The 16873-nt window shown below is 39.5% G+C and overlaps 1 protein-coding gene and 1 non-coding gene across 2 annotated transcripts in view; both read left to right on the forward strand.

Moving 5' to 3' along the window:
- The window catches only part of ITGBL1 (integrin subunit beta like 1), a 361063-nt gene that overhangs the window by 247747 nt on the left and 96443 nt on the right, over positions 1-16873 (forward strand). The window lies entirely within an intron of this gene.
- LOC115873223 lies at positions 268-431 on the forward strand. Its single transcript, XR_004048295.1, has one exon. It is a non-coding gene; the product is annotated as a U1 spliceosomal RNA (small nuclear RNA).

Below are 16873 nucleotides of genomic sequence, written 5' to 3' on the forward strand. Positions count from 1 at the left end.
CTTTCTCCTGAGGAATGGCTGGTGGCTTCTGAACTGCAAACCTCGAGGATCGCAGCCCAACACGTAGCCACTATGTCACCAATCACGGAACAACACCAGGCAAAGGCTGTGTTTGAGTTGGCTACGAGTCTGGATTGATTCCAAGAGAGTTAACAGCACAATTCTTATTTTTTTCCGTGGTAAGAAGATGTAAACTAAATGTGCCTCTGTGTGTATTGAAAACCCTCACTTGGGGCTGTGTTACATGGGACAAAGTAGAGAACAGTACTACTTAGCTGGCAGGGGAGATACCATGATCATGAAGGTGGTTTTCCCAGGGCGAGGCGTATCCATTGCACTCCGGATGTGCTGACCCTTGCGATTTCCCCAAATGTGGGAAAATCGACTGCATAATTTGTGGTAGTGGGGGACTCTCTTTGTGCTCTCCCCTGAGTCGGGGGCAGTAGAAACAGTAATTTCTATGTTTATCCCTTGAACTTTCCTCTAGAAACATAATAATAACCAAATCATTTGCAAAGGATGAAGCTTCAAGGCTTCTCTGTCACTATAAAGGGTACAGTCCACCTGTATCTGATTATTGCTTACTTCCAAAGGACTGGCGATGCCTTCGCAGGCTGGCAGCTTTGTGTTTTACCGTGTTTATTCTGTCAACATTCTTCTGAACTGGTTATTTTTAAAAACATGTTTAGATCGAGCATCTCACTTTTGTGCATATGAGTGTCTCCAATCTAGGCATCCTTCTTCTCTGGGCATGTTTGATATTAGAAATATTTGTCACATCACCAACTTACAAATACATTTTTTTTAATATGGCAGTGTATGGCCTGCGGTCTCAGCATTTCCATTACTGTTATTTCTCAGGCAGCATGTCACTTCCCTCCTGAAGCCCCTGTAGACATCAAGTTCTTCCAGCAAAGTGCAATCATGACCATGAACCTTAATCTCACAGTCTGAAAGGTTACATTTTTTATTTATAGAAATCCAGAGTGAGTCTCCTTCCTTTGTTTTTTTCTCCTCAACACTTAAAAAGAGGATCAAAAGCTGATCCCCCCAGATTGATACTAAACTTAAAATGAGCTTTGCATGCTCATCGAAAAGGATTCTCACACTCTAGAGTTTATTCCTCCTTTCAAAATGCTCTTGTACATCTCTTCACAAGGCTTTGGAGATCAGGGATTTCTGAGTCTTAATGCAGTGATATGAAGATAATACAAAAAGAAAGCCTTTTCTTTTTCTCCCTAAGACTTCTCTTGGGAAATGCAGACTTTTTCTTAGTCAAAAGGGAATGAGACTGTTGGCAAGGATACATTAAGGTTGGAGGGAACACAGGAAGTAGAAGAGTCTGGAGGATGATCCCCACAGCCTGAATCAGACAGTGAGTAAGCCAGAGGCAGCAGAGAACTGAGGGATGATGTCCCTCCGGTCAGGTCGAGAGTCAGAGTTGGTTGACCCCTAGTCGAGCTAGAATAGAGCCAAAGGAATTGGAAGGAAATGCAATGCATTGAAGACAATGGTGGACAAAGAAACAGCACCTTCGGAAGACACTTGTTCTCTTGCTGCTTTTTCATGTACTGGGGAGTGAAGTGTTGGTTGAATTAAACGTATTCCTTATTCAAAACCTCTATACGATTACATTGGTTCCTATGCAATACTTCCAGCATTCATTTGAAGATTTAATGAGTAATGTGGTTAACATTTGGGGACGGGTTTCTAGGTGCTGAGGGCTTGGTGGAACTAAGCCAGTACCCTCAACAGTCTCATATTGGGGGTTTCCTTTTCATGCCTATACAACTAATAAACACATCTTTCTCTCTCTCTGTTTATCTTTAAATGATTTCTGGTGTTTCTATTTCCATCAATACTATTGTAGTCCAGGTGGTTGCCTGTTCCCTTGTGTGCGTACACACTGTATACTTATTCCATAAGAAGAAATTAAAATTCACATATCAGGAGACTACTAGGGAGAAGTAATCTTTGACTATTTTATGCTACAACTAAACCCGGGGACACTTTTACTTATGGATATATGATGTGTAAATACGATTATTTAAATCTTCTCATCTATCTCCTAGTCTACTACTCTAAGAGTAGTAGGGTTGTTATTGTTTTGGGGTTGTTGTTTTTTTTTTCGTATTTAGAATCTAAAATCTAGCACATTGTCATCACAGATTAAAGAACAAGTATTGACTGTGAAGTGAAAGACTACAGAATGTAGAGATTAACCAAGTGGTTCATTTTCTGAGTAAATAATTATTTACAGCTAATTATATAAGCATAATTTCATATGTAGCTAGAGATCACAGACGCAAACAACACACATATACATGTATACTTACAACTTTTATTTCTGTTAAACCAATGCCTCCATTATATGGTTTAGTTCTAAGTGACCCAGAAGAAAAAAATTAAAATTTAATTTGAAGAAAAAATTAAAATTAAATTTTAATTTAATTAAAACTTAAAATTTAATTTAATTTGTGCATATGTATATTTACTTAACTTGCGACCTAATTTGAAGGTTAATTTGAAATAACATAAGGATTCTCCATTATTTTTGTTTCTTTTCCCTAATTGAGAGTAGACTGGGTATACATTCTGAAAACAGATGGACAAAATTTGTATCCACTAATAATATATCATATTCTATCATAGAACACACAATTGACTACAAAATCAATGCTCATAAGAGAAGCAGTCAAGAGATCAAACAACTCATTGCATTCGGTAAACCTGTGATGTAAGCTTCTTTAAAGTGTTGAAAAGCAACAGTGTTACTTTGAAGGCTAAGATACTCATGGCTCAAGCCATGTTATTTTCAACCACCTTTTAAGCATGTGAAATTTGGATATTGAATAAGGAAGACATTAGAAGAATTGATGCATTTGAACTGTGGTCTGGTGAAGAATCTTGAAAGAACAATTTACTTACTGCCAAAAGAACAGACAAATAAAAAAAAAGAGCAAACAAATTTGTCTCAGAAGAAGTACAGCCAGAATGCTCCTTAGAAGCTAGGATGGAGAGACTTCCTTTCACATACTTTGGCCATATCGGCAGGAGAAACCAGGCCCTGGACAAGCTATCATGCTTGGTAAAGTAGTGGGGCAGCAAAACAGAGGAAGACAAGGGGATTTATCCAACCCAATAGCCTCACCGATGGGTGCAAACTTAAGAATAATTGTGAGGACGCACAAAACCTGACAATGTTTCTTTCGTGAACGCTAGCTAACATTTAGTAAGATGAATGTTACTTTTCTTTTAAAGAGTATGTTTTCACCTCCCCTATCAAAAGTAATTCACCACATAGTTCAAGAAACCTTAAAATTAATAAAAATAGTACAATCTATGGTTTATTAACTTAGCTTGATTATATGACAGAGTGTTTTTTATACTGTATGCTTGGTCGACAACCTGTAAAAAGCTTCCAGAATTATCCAGTGATGATAACTATCATGCTATATAAACAAACCACAAGAAAGCTTGTGAAATGAATTCAGTTCCAACACTTTCATTATACCAAATTTCTTTCTTTTTTTTTTTTTTTTTTACCGAATTTCTTTTTAATTACCTTTGTGCTTCTGTAAAGAGTTGCAATCTGGGGAACCCGAATAGCATCTTTATGAGTCAGAATGGACTCAATAGCGGTGGGTTGGGCAATGTACATACAGTTCTCTTAGTTCTCATTCTACACATAGCAATGGTATGTCATTCTTTTTTTTAATAACAGATGCTACTTTGTTTATAGCTTCCCTATAGACTCCTCTAAAGATGGTCTCATAAACTTATAAAACCCAGGTCCCTAGTTAACTTCCATCCAAAGACTTGATCATGTGTTCTCTTGTGAGTCATTCTGATCGCAAAGCTCTGAAGGAATCTCTTACTATCACTTTGAACCTTACACATTGTTGTCCGATTGCTAGACCCCGCCCTGGAGTCTGCTCAGACTCATAGAACCCCTATATAGAACAGAAAGAAACAGTGCCCAGTCCATCCCTGTCTTCCTCATTGCTATATTTGAGACGATTTTTGTCACCCCTGTGTCCATCGTCTCACCCAAGGTCTGCCTTTCGTTCGCGGATCCTCTACGTGAACTTGACGTTTTTTTTCCAGGAACTGGTCTCTCCTGCTGACAAGTATGTGAGATGAAGTTTCTCCATCCTCCCTTCTAAGGAGGATTCCAGCAACACTTCTTCCAAGACCAACATGTTTGTCCTTCTGACAATCCACAGCACTTACAGTATTCGCCATCAACATACATCCGTCATACATCCATCAACACACATACATTCGCTTCACATACATCCCTCCTTCTATCTTCATGGGTTCTTGTCCAGCTCTCACATGCATGGATTTAAAGGGAAAATGGACTTTTAAAATCGACAGTCAGCATATGAGTAGATGAGTGAAAAGTGGGATTATTGAGCATTCCAAAGGATAAAATATTATCGTTTTGAATATACACCATAGATTTCTGGACCAGTTTTAAATCTCACTTTAAAAAGCCCCTTACATGTAACTACTGATCCATAGATTCCCAAATGCAGCTGGCATACCACCTTTTTTCAGAAAAAGAAATGAATACCTCAGCACCCTACTGGCAACAAGAACAACAGAAAAACCCAAACGTTTGTACTAGAACCTATACTTCAGGATAAAGCATAGGCATCTGCTTTTGCAGCCCCCTGGAACGGTTCCAGTGTCCCTCAAGGGTTAGTTATGATCTACCTTTGAAAAGACTGCATTAATCAAACAGAACAAAACACCAAATATTGCTGTCCAGTTGATTCCAAATCATAGCGACCTTACAGGACATGAAATTGTGCTATAGAATTTCAAGACTTTATATCTTGACAGGAGCAGATAGTCAAATCTTGATGAAACATTATGCTAGATTGACTAAGCATACGGTCTGCAATCTATTTAAAATAGCCAGATATCTGTTTTATTCAAATCAGTCAGGACAGTAATTTAAAGATGACCCTGAGCCCAATAACTTCTAGAGATTTCAGACATGACCCTGCAGAGTGGGAAGGAAACTAGCTCCGTCAGGTTTGCCTACTCTCCATCTATTGTTTCTACCAGGTAAATGCCATTTATCTGTGTTTGATATAAGCAGGGCTTCTTGATTATTTAATCTGGAACAACATGTGGTTAATTGTGGTTGCTGCTATTGTCTAAATGTGCCAATCTTTGCTTTAGGCAAAGCAAACACCCTTTCTTCCTGCATAGCCACTCTTCCTGCTAGCTCTAGATAGACACTTAGATGCTCTGCTACAATAACTAGAGCTCTTTTTTATTTTCCCTGAGCACTTGGGTGTTCTCCTGAGAGCATTTAAACATAAATTCTGAACTCCAAAAGGAAACTAAGTGTCCACAAGTGGGGGTTGGGTGACTACTCAGACGTCCAGTTTACCTGGGGATGTGTCTGGATAGAGACCCGAAGTATAAAGTAAAAGGGGGACATTTTCAGTGCTCTCTCTCTGCTCAGTCCCCATGCATGACACTCCGTCTCTCTGCATTTTATTTCTCTGAAATCAGTGACTGTGTTGTGAATCAGGAGCTAGAGGAACTTAACATCAAGGATTCCTCTCCCTTCAAATTCTGCTTGGCGTCAAACTAGTGGCTGCAGCTGACCCGGAACCACCCACTGAATCCCTTTGTTGATAAGCTGTTCAGGAAAGAGGGAAACCCTCCCAGTCAGTGGGCTGCAAACTAGTGAACCACAGTAGAGTTCACTGTGTGACCAACATTTACCCTCACTTTTTGTAGGGGAGGAGGCAGGGTATTTAGTTATTTTTTTATAATAATAAGGTGCAATTTGTGAATCCTGCCATCTAAGCGTAGCAAATTAAAAGAGCTACTGCTGGTGAAGCAGTCCACGGTGAGACGAAGCAGGTAATTATTCAGAGATAATGCTTCGGGAACAGAATGTTGTCACCGCATAATGGTCCCCTGCTGATGGATAAATGCGGAGGAGGCAAAGGCAGTATATTTATTTTTTTAAACCAAGAGACAATTTTCTGTGACACAATTGCCACTATTGTGATTGCTTTTCCTGTTTTACCAAATGAAATGCTGCAGATTTAATCGCAGCACTGCCTGATGGATAGCTGGTGTCACAAAGTGAAAGAAGTTAGCCCAGTGACAATTGCCCTGCTGTGTCCAGATTGACTTAGTAAACAGTCTTGGCATAGAGAGTGTAGCCATTGAAGAATGACTTCGTTATAAATAGGTAGGTGCTTGATTACATATATTCACAATTAATTATATTCTTGCCAGTCAAGACATCCTGTTTATGGAGAGTCAGGGAAAAGTCTTCTACCCGGTAACATATGGGAGGAGAGATCTGATTTTAGAAATGACATTGTTTCACCTGTAAACTTGTGACTGACTGCACTGGCTACACAGCTCGGTAACGACACTGTCCTGCAGAGGCACACCAGCGCCAACACTGTGCTTACTTACCTGAGAGTAATAACTAGCTTTCACCAAGAACTTATGTGGTCGACCCTCTTCCAAGAACTTTGAACACATCCCTCAGTGGTCCTCAAATAGTCTTTAAAATGTGTGGGAAATAAGAGGACACAGACACTTAAGGACTCCACTACCCCCAGAGAGATTCCTGGCTCTAACCCACAGGGTAAAGTCTTCGAAGAAAGGCTGGTGTTCTTCAGATAGATTGCTGCCTTGAAAACCCTCCGGGTCACTCGGCACACTCGGGGTCACTGTGAGTCCAGAACCAACTCCACAACAACTAGTTCTCTTTGTTTGTTTGAATACTCATTTTATCCATGAGAAAATTTGAATCCAGAGAAATGGCCTGAGCAAGATTGTAGACCTAAAAATGATGGGACTTGGACTCAGGGGGATGGACAACAAAACAAGTCATTTAATGGTTACAGCTCTGTTATTCAAAGTGTGGTTCTTGGACCAGCAGCATCTGGGAACGTGACACATATAGACTCTTAGGACCCGAAACCAGATCTACTCCATCTGCCAATTCGTATTTTGGCAAGATTCCCCAAGGGACCTGTATTCACTATAATATGCCTTTTACAAAGGCTTGAACATTATTCCCTGGTACCTATTGTAACCTGGTTTGTTTCTATTGATATGAAACATTTTGGTAAAGTTTTGTAGTAAAAGTTCCAAATAGCTGGGTGAGTAATGATGGCTGGCTGTGGGTGTGACTGAAAAATGGCAGCACTCCTCAGGGGTTAAGACTTTTCTCTCAGTGGAAAACATGCTGTTACTCCTTCCGATGGCTAAAGGGCAAGAGAGAGCCCCAGGAAGTGTCCCTGTTCAATCCTAAAAGAGAATAGAGGTAATAAATACAGAAAGATTTGTAAGTACCCAAGCTTATTTTTAATGTAAAAATGATTTCTTCTTTATCACACTATGCTCCATGCTCCAGCCCTATTAGAAAGACACAACGAAGGCACATTATTAGCTAAATAATGCCCTCTCCATGGTAAATGGTACAATTTTTACCATCACGTCCACGCCAACTCATGGTGACTCTACGGGACCACGTAGACATATCCGTGTCGTTCCCCACATGAACTCGTCACGGATTCAGGCAGCCTCCTCCAGCTCCTGCCGAGCAGCTGGTGGCAAACAGCCCACCTGTTCCACAAACGCTCTTGTCCGATCTTATATGCAATTTACAATTTTCACTTAAATACATCGGAAATGTACTTAGCCTTTTATCTCTGAAGGACTTTCTCAACACGCAGCAACAAGTAAAGAAAGGCAAGTCTTCAGACATTGCGGAATGTAAGTGTAAAGAAAGTGAGCCTTTTTATCATGAGAAAGACGGCATTACTCATCAAAGACTTGAATAGTCCTTCAGTGGCATAGCTTGTGGTTTGAACTCACACTAGAAAGTGCATAGAACAAATTTGAATATCAGAAACTAAAGGAGGTAATGAACTCCTGAAAAGCAAGGCTTAATACTGTTTATCATCCTGAGTGTGCACATTGGTACACAGCACAGGGTTAAGAGTTCAAGGCCACCAGTCATACTCAGGAGAAAGTGCGAGGCTTCCTGCTCTACAGAGACTTACCGGGCCTGCAGCCCACACGGGCAGGTCTACTCCGTCCTGTGGGCTCCCTGTGGGTTGGGATCAAGTCAGTGGCGGGGAGTTTGGTTTTTGCGTCATCAGATTACTTTTGCTGTTGGCTTTTAAAGATCCGAGCACATGATAGAAATGGAACCTTTCTCCTTTCTCAGATTTTATGATATCTGTCATCTTTAACAGAAGATGATAAAATGATGGTATAAAATAAATGTTGAGTCCATATTTAAAATGAAATTACCACTAACAGAAACTTGGTGAGCAGATCACAGAGCATGCATACCAATGCCTTTTTCGGATGACAGTTTAGAAGAGACCACAGTGATCAGGAACATGCTCTAGTGTCTTAATGTGCATGTCATAAGCTAGCTCCTAGATTTGAGACTCGATGATTAAACGCATTGTAGATGGTCAAGCATAATGAGGAAGACCCGAGTAGATGATTTGGAGGGCAGAAAAAGAATGTTTTATAAAACATCAATGTTTATAAAAGAAATTCAATAGCAAATACTCATCCATCTTATCATCAGGAGCACAAGTTTACCCCAAACCGAGAAATTGTGTTTTATCTGTGTGTTTGCATCCGCGGGGCTCTCGCAAGTGGCTCATCTTATTGGCAGGAAAGAGATGACGCTCGAGAAGGTGATCGCCTGGGCAGTCATTTCTCTTCCCTGTCTTAAGGATGAGCCATTGCCAGGGCCCCGCTGATGCAAATGGGTAAGCACTTCTGCTCCACGGGGGGTAAGCCCTGCACTCGGTGTTCTGAAAGACTGCAACCTAGAACATGTGGAGGGCGGGGGGTGTGGGTGGGGGGCTTCTACTTTGTCCCAGGGTCACTGTGAGTGGAAACTGACAGAGAGGCACCTAGCAGCAGCAGCAGCAGGAGGAGGAAATGAAGATAAAATTGCAGCATTTCCTCTTTTATTTCACTAATCTCTATGTCAAGTTTTCACTATTTTTCACAAAGCAATCTAAGTCCTATAGTTGCTCTTTCATTTACCTTTTCGTTATTTCTTTCCAATTTTATGATATAATGTTCAGAGAATATTCCAAAATTTGAAATGTTTTTTACGTACTGTAAGTGGAGGACAGGAGTCCTGGTGGGGTAGTAGTTATGTGTTGAGCTAATAACTGCAAGGTCTGCAGTTCAAGACCAGCAGCTGCCCCAAAGAAGAAAGATGAGGCTTTCTACTCCTATGAAGAGTGATGGCCTCAGGGACCCACAAGGACAGTTGTACCCCGTCCTATAGGGTCACTGTCAGTCACATCAGCTCATGGCAGGGAGAATATAAAGTACAAGGAGCCCAGGTGACACAGCACACTGAGCATGAAGCTTATATGAAATATGAAAAGTACATACATTTGGGCAAATGTATTATATATAAAGCATATGATCAACTACAATAAGGGCTTTGGAATATCTTTAAGAACATTGGTCAGAGTACAGGACAAGTTGACATATTTGAAAAGATTTTTATTGATTACTTTGTCAAAATCCTGTATGATCCTTTTCAGATTTAATCTACTAAAGATGGAAAAAAAGAATAGTTAATTTTTTCCACGTCAGTAACCAATTTCTCAGTGTGCTTTGCTTCTGACCATGTTTATGCCATGCATACTGATAATGTATCCTAGGACCCCAAATTCAGGGCTTTACATATTCATCAAGGTTTTGAATTCTACTGGGCCTGGGATTTATTTAACCACCTGTGTTTTTTATTCCCTTATAAATCATTGCAAACCCTTTTATTTGAATTTCTCATAATTCTCCATTGGATTTGTCTCTTAGGAGTATTACATACTTGAATTTATGACTTTAGTTACATTTTAACTAATTGGTTGCCGCTGACTGTAAAAAAGATGGCTTCAACTATTTGAGTTGATTCTCATCATGACATATTACTCCTTCCTGCCAACGTGTTTTATCCTTTCTTCTTCAGTCCTTTTTACTCATTTGTTTTCTTTCAATTTTGGTGTGGAATGCATTTTATAGTTTTTCATCTCAGTCTTTTTGAAATAAATATATGCTTTAATTTTCCTAATGGCTAATTTCTATTATCTAAAGACATTTTATTATTTTTTATAGTTATAAAAAACTCAAGTTAATGGGTATCATTTGTCCTTTATTTGTTTATAAAGAGATATTTTTCATCTTAAAAGTTTATTCTCTTCTCCTACGTCCTGATAATATTTAGTGTAACTTTGGACTTTCCAAACTTTTGGCACATTCGGTGGAGAAACAAAACCAGTCGCACTCAGAATCCCTGCATATCAAGAAGTAATTTCATATATGAAATTGTAATTTCATATAAAGTTCACAAGAACTTTATATCAAGAAGTGTTTTCATATCAAGAAGACATCCCGACCCAGTTCTGCTCAAGGCCACAGTTCTCATGTTAGCCAGTGCCCTCTTAAGAGTCAGGTAGCTGCATGTTGATGATGCAGAAAGGTGACATGGGAGCTAGGGAGGTCACAGGCCGGGGGATGCGTGGGCAGGATGCAGAGAGCTAGGAGTTTGGTTCCCAGGATCAGCCTTCCACATGGGGCTCTCCTGGAAGCAGACACAGAGTCCCAGTGAGCAAGAAGTTGAGGAGAGTCAAAGAGGAACCGCCTCTGCTCGATCTCTCTCTTCTACAAAAGAGCATCGCCCCCAGGGAGTGTCATCAGCCTACCACTTGATGGACAGCTTGGACTCTACCCCCACCTCCACGCAAGTTGACATAAAATCTAACCAGCACAGGTTCATTGAGTTTGTTTTGGCTCATAGCAACCCTATGTACAATGAAAGAGAACACTGCCCAGGCTGGCGCCAACCTTAAAATTCTTTTTATATTTGAGCCCATTATGGCAGCCACTGTGTTAATCCATCTTGTTGAAGGGCTCCTTTTTGGCTGATCCTCTACTAAACGTGATGCTCTGTTCTAGGGACTGATTTTTCCTAATAATATGGTTCAAGTATATGAGAGTCCCTCCATTCTTGCTCCCAAGGAGCCTTCTGACTTTACTTCTTCCAAGCCAAATGTGTTGTTCTTCTCAAGGTCCACCAGACTTTCCTAGTCTTTGCTGACAATATACTTCAAGTGTTTCAATACTTCTGTAGTATTCCTTATTCATTGTCTCACTGAGCAATTTTCACACACATATGAGGTGATTGAAAATAGCGTGGGTTGGGTCAGGTATACCTCACTAGATAAGCAAAATAAATAATTTCATTTTATTATATATCTATTTCAAACATTTTTTTGACCTGTTCATTGAGACACTTTGACACTTCATTGAGCTTTTATATAATAGTATTTTGGCATATTAAGTCACATTTCATACAATTTAATAATTTAGTCATATTAAGAAGAGTTGTACAATTATCACCACAGTGAATCTTAGAATATTTTTTTCTTGCACTCCCTGTTATTAGTCCCTCCAATCTTCTCTGCCATATCCCCAAGAAATCATTAATCCAGTAACTGTCTCTATAGATTTATCTACCCTGGATTTCATATACAGTAAACATATACAAACAACAAGAAAACAAAAACAAAGAAAAACCTCAAGTGAAAAGAAAGTCGAAAATAGTCAAAATGGGTAGAAAATGTAAGATGTTAAATGTTTGCACTATTGCAATAACCCACTTTATTGCATCTGCAATAATCCACTTTCCAATGCACTATGCGTGACAGCAAAGGCCTGCATATGCATCCCTGGTCTAGGATCAGAGGATAGTCACCAGAGCCTTTAATCCTCATGCATTTCTCCTCCACTTTTTAAAAAAATTGAACCAACTTTACAAAAAGGGAGATAAAATGATGAGCTATTACATTTAACCTAACTACATCTGCCCCAATCAGCTTTACAATGCTCTCTGTCTGATCCCCGGACTATTCACATCCCTTGCCTATAGTCATTGAGCATTGTAGCCATATGGTCAATGCTCAAGTAGATAGAACTACTAGAAGTAAAGAGTATTATAGCCTGCCCTATTTTCTGCTCACCCCATAATTATTTTTATTCCAAATTTTGCTTATTTTATTGTTGATAATACAAAAAGCAAAACAGTCACCAATTCAACAGTCTAGACATGTGCAAGTTAGTGATATTGACTACCTCCTTTCTGTCAGGCAGCATCCTTAGCCTGCTCTTCTGAGTGGTTCTTCCCTGAGGAAGAGACATCCACTGCCCCGAGCTTTCCTATCTGATCTTTTGGTATAATTTTGATCCCATATAGATCATTTTTGTTTTGTATCTATATAAACACTAAAAAGTGGTTGAAGCTCATTAAACTCTAATGGACTCTTGAAAGGCTCCCTAGTGATCTCATTCACCTGGATGCTCAGAACAGCTTGTTGAGAACTGATTCTTCAACTTTTCCGTAGCTGATATCTTCTCAACAACTTCCTTTCGTTGCCAGTTTAAAAAAAAATGTATTGCTTACAACAGAAGAATCTTAGCTAACGTGTAGTTAAATTACACCCTTTGACTAAAGAGTAGTAGTTGTTATTTGCTGCCCTTCCTCTTTTTCCCAATCATGTTTTAGGACATAATTTAGACGTAATACCATTCAACAGTCCATATCAAGCAGTGTTGTACAAGTGCTGCCACCATCATTTCCATAACATGTCCTTGCTTCTTGTACTCCTTGATATCAGTTCCCCACCATCCGCTCCCTCCCCTACCCTACCCACCAGGGACCCTTCTTCTCGTTATTGTCTCTATAGCGTCACCCAACCTGGGTTTCAGATCCCGAAAAACACTTGACAGAGAGTCAAGAAAACTGCCAACGATAACAAAATACAGCACAGATAAGTCTCAATCTGAAAAAAAAAAGAAAAAATCCAGAAAATATTAAAAACTAGATCAAGCTCAAAGTATTTTCAAGAGAGATCATATGACAAAATTTTAACTATTTAAGCCAGATTTATCATTTTAATCTACTATAATCATCTATCCAATGCTCTCCGTCTGATAACGAGGCTACTTCCTTCTCTCACGTATGGCCAGGGAGGACCCACGGGAGGCTGATTCCTGTGTAAGTTACTCCTGTGAATGGAGTGTTGGACTCCCACGCTCATCCATCATTGTCTACAAATCAGAATTTCATAGTTTGAGCCCTGATACTATTCCCTCCTTTGAAACTGGATTATTTTTTTTCTATTCCTTGGATCACAGATGTTGGGGTGCTTCTTCTGTATTGGCTTAGTTGACATTTCACTGAGATGACTACTTGTTTGAAAACAAGCCTGTAACATCTCAGTCACTGTTCCTTCTGATAGCTGGGTACCATCCACTTTCTACACCACTCTTTGCAATAGCACCCATATCTTCCAGGCTTCCTTCATGAGGGTGTGTTTGGAGCAGGGCCACATCACAAGAACTAATTGTTTGTAGATTGGAGTTGGGATTGTGCAAGCCCCCAAACCATTCCTAAGTCTCTGTTTTTAAACAGCATGGTGAGCAAGGAAAAACTCAACTAGTGAAGCTGAACCAGTGTTCTTATGTTTCAAGATTCTGTCAGGAGATATTTTTAGCCTAAGGTTCAAAGATTATGTCAGTGCAATAGTCTCAGGGGTTTCTCCACACTTCCTGGCTCCAGAAAGTCTATAGACCATAGAATTTGAAATTACAGTCTACATAGTTTCCATTTTGTTAAGGATTCTTCTATTACTCCTTTTTTGTGTGGGGTGGGGGAGATCTTATATGTTTCTCTATTACGCATTTTGAAATAATTGTATTTGGTCAATCTGTTTTCTGAAATATTGAATATCTGAGACTTATTTTAAATTCCTCCAAAATTTGCCTTTGTGGATGAATGTGTTGGATGGTAGTCTGCTGTCTCTATTTTCTTCTGGTGTTCCTACTATAATAGGTATGATCATTTGTAAGTTATCTACATTTAATTCCTTCCTACAGATATGAATTTTATTACTGACTTACTTTATTTTCATTGATCTTTCCATGAAAATAGTAAGTTGCTCCTATCTTCATGCTAAGATCTGATTTTAGATACTGAGTAAATACCTCAATGATTCCTTCAATATCACTGAAAGCAAAGATTTCAGGAAAAAAACGTTTGCTTATGCTTATTGACTATCCACAGAAATTAGAGTATGTGGCTCATAATGAACCATGAAAAACACTGTGAAGAATGAGAATTATAGAACACTTGACTGTGCTCACACTGAAATTGTACATAGACCAAGAGACGGTTATGCAAATAGGGCAAGGAGATACTACTGGTTAAAATCAAGAAAGGTCTTCATTGTGATTGCCTAGTTCTATTACATTTATTCAATTTTTACATGGAACGAATACTCTGAAAAGCTGGACTTTATGAAAAAGAACAGGGTATCAGGACTGAAGAAGACTTATTAACAATCTGAACTACGCAGACGACACAGCGTTGCTTGCTGGGAGTAAGGAAGATTTGACGTACTTATTGAGGATATCAGACTATAGTTTCTAGAATGGATTTTGCCTCATAATAATGAAAATAAAATCCTCAGAATTGGAAAACTAAGCAAAAACAACAAAATGAACAAAATTTTGAAATTGTCAAGGATTTTATTTTACTTGCATACATAGTCAACGCCCAAGGAAGCAGTAATCATGAAATCAAATGACTTATTTCCCAGTAAGTCTATTGCAACAGAGTTCCTTAAAGTATTAAAAACAAAAAAGAAACAAAGCAAAGCTGTCGTTTTGAGTATGAGGCTGCACCAGGCCCAAGCCATGATGTTTCTATTTGCCTCATGTGCACTCAAAAACTTGACAACAAATAAGGAAGTTCAGAGAAGAACCGATGCATTGCATGTATGGTGCTGGTTCAGAATATTGAATAGACCAGGAGCCACCAGCAAAACCAATCAATCTGTTTTGGAAGAGGTGAAGCCAGGATACTTCTTAGAAACAAGGATATCGAGACTTTGCTCCACATACTTGGGGCATATGATCTGAAGGGATCAGTCAGTCCCTGGAGAAAGACAGAAGGCTTGATGTAGAGGGTCAATCAAAAAAGAAAAACCCTCAACAAGATAGACTGACACAGGGGCTGTAATAATGGGTGGTAACACAACCACAATTGTGAGGACGGCACAGGCTACAGCAACGCTTCCTTCCCAGGCGCATAGGTTCACCACGCGTCCCCGCTGACTCGTCAGTAACGACAGCATGTTAGGCTGGTGATAGTTATCATTGTGTTTTAGTCATCACACTGCTTCCGCTACTTAGTTATTCCTTCTCAAATGAGAGGGAAGAAATGGTCTACAGAGAAACAGCCACACTAATTCTAGCAAAAGATTTCTTCCATTTATAGCATGGCATGGTAATGCATAAAATGGTGACATGTTGGTAAATAAGAATATGTCTGAAAAAAACACCCAGCTTGGTAAAATCAAAGGCGGTGGACAAGAGGAAGACCATGAAAGGAGTGGACTGAACCAGGGGCTGCAATGAGTTCACAGATAGCACTTGCGAAGACAGAGCAAGCCTTGGTCATGTGTCATAGTGTCGGCATGAATTGCAACGACCGTGATGGCAACTGTCAACAGCAACAATAAAGATGATGCATTTTGAAGAAATTTTCTTGTAACCATTCTAAACCCACTGTCTTAACCTATAGGAAAAGTTAATAAAATTATAGGAAATATCAGAAAGTTAGCCTCTTTCTGATGGAAGAAAGCAACAACTTAAAGCTAAACTATTCTAATCTGTAAAGCCTCGAGTACAATGTAACCTGGCTTCTTGGGGTAGATGGGCTAGTAGGTTTCTGTGTGCAGTTGGAAGATGATAGATTCCACATTACTAGATAGCCTTGTTAAGCAGTGTGTAGCGGAGTAAATGGACACCATGACTTGACAGATCCTTGGTAGATGGTCTGCTAATGTGGCAGGAAGGGAGACAGTCATAAGAAGACAGATGACAAAAGCCTTTGCATCCAAGGTTTTTGCTTAAGGAGCTTGTGATAATAAAGCATCTGAGCTTTATGTGATGTAGCATTTAGATACATTTCCAGTAAATGGGAAAATCCATGCAGAAATTACATTTAAAAAGATTAGGCAATCCACTGAGCTGATCATTTGGAACAAGTTTTTAAAAATACTTTATTCCAGCATTCGTTCACTTACTCATCCTTTAAACAAGTATTTGTAGCCCCCTCCTCTATATTAGGCACTACTCTAGGTTTTAGTTTTATGTAGTGAATAGGACATAAACCTGCTTTTCAGATCTCTTATATTCTAGTGTGGGAAACAAATAATAAACAAACTGAATAATTTCGTACAAATCATATCATTGGAGAAAATTATTAGGGCTATTCAATTAAAGAGAAGAACACTTTTAAGGAGCTGACATTTGTGCTGAGACTGTAAGGGCGACATTCTGGAACGGTGTGGGAAACGAGAACTAGAGCTGCCCTAGATCCGTGCAAGCAGCAGCGGTTATTAAACAATGCCCCAAACAAAGGGAAACAAGAAACCTCAGCCTCACTGCCACCAAGTCCATTCTGATGCACAGTGCACCTATAGGAAAGAGTAAAACTCCTCCGTTTTCTGAGACTATACATTTTTATGAGAGTGAAAAGGCTTATCTTTCCCCCACAGAGCAGCTGGTGGGTTGCACTGCTGACCTTGAAGTTTGCAGCCCGATATGTAGCCCACTGCATCCCCGGGGCTGCTACAAAAGGCTGCGCACTGTGTTCTATAATAGTAGGAAGGCTGGACGACTAGTGTTCCCAGACTTCAAAGGAAGGGGTACAGCATTTTGTTTAACCATTGGTTCACTGCTTTTAAACAATACATTAAAAAAA

Source organism: Echinops telfairi, unplaced genomic scaffold (assembly GCF_000313985.2).
Source record: "Echinops telfairi isolate 266 unplaced genomic scaffold, ASM31398v2 ScPeMD7_7467;HRSCAF=8505_0, whole genome shotgun sequence".
NCBI lineage: Eukaryota > Metazoa > Chordata > Mammalia > Afrosoricida > Tenrecidae > Echinops > Echinops telfairi.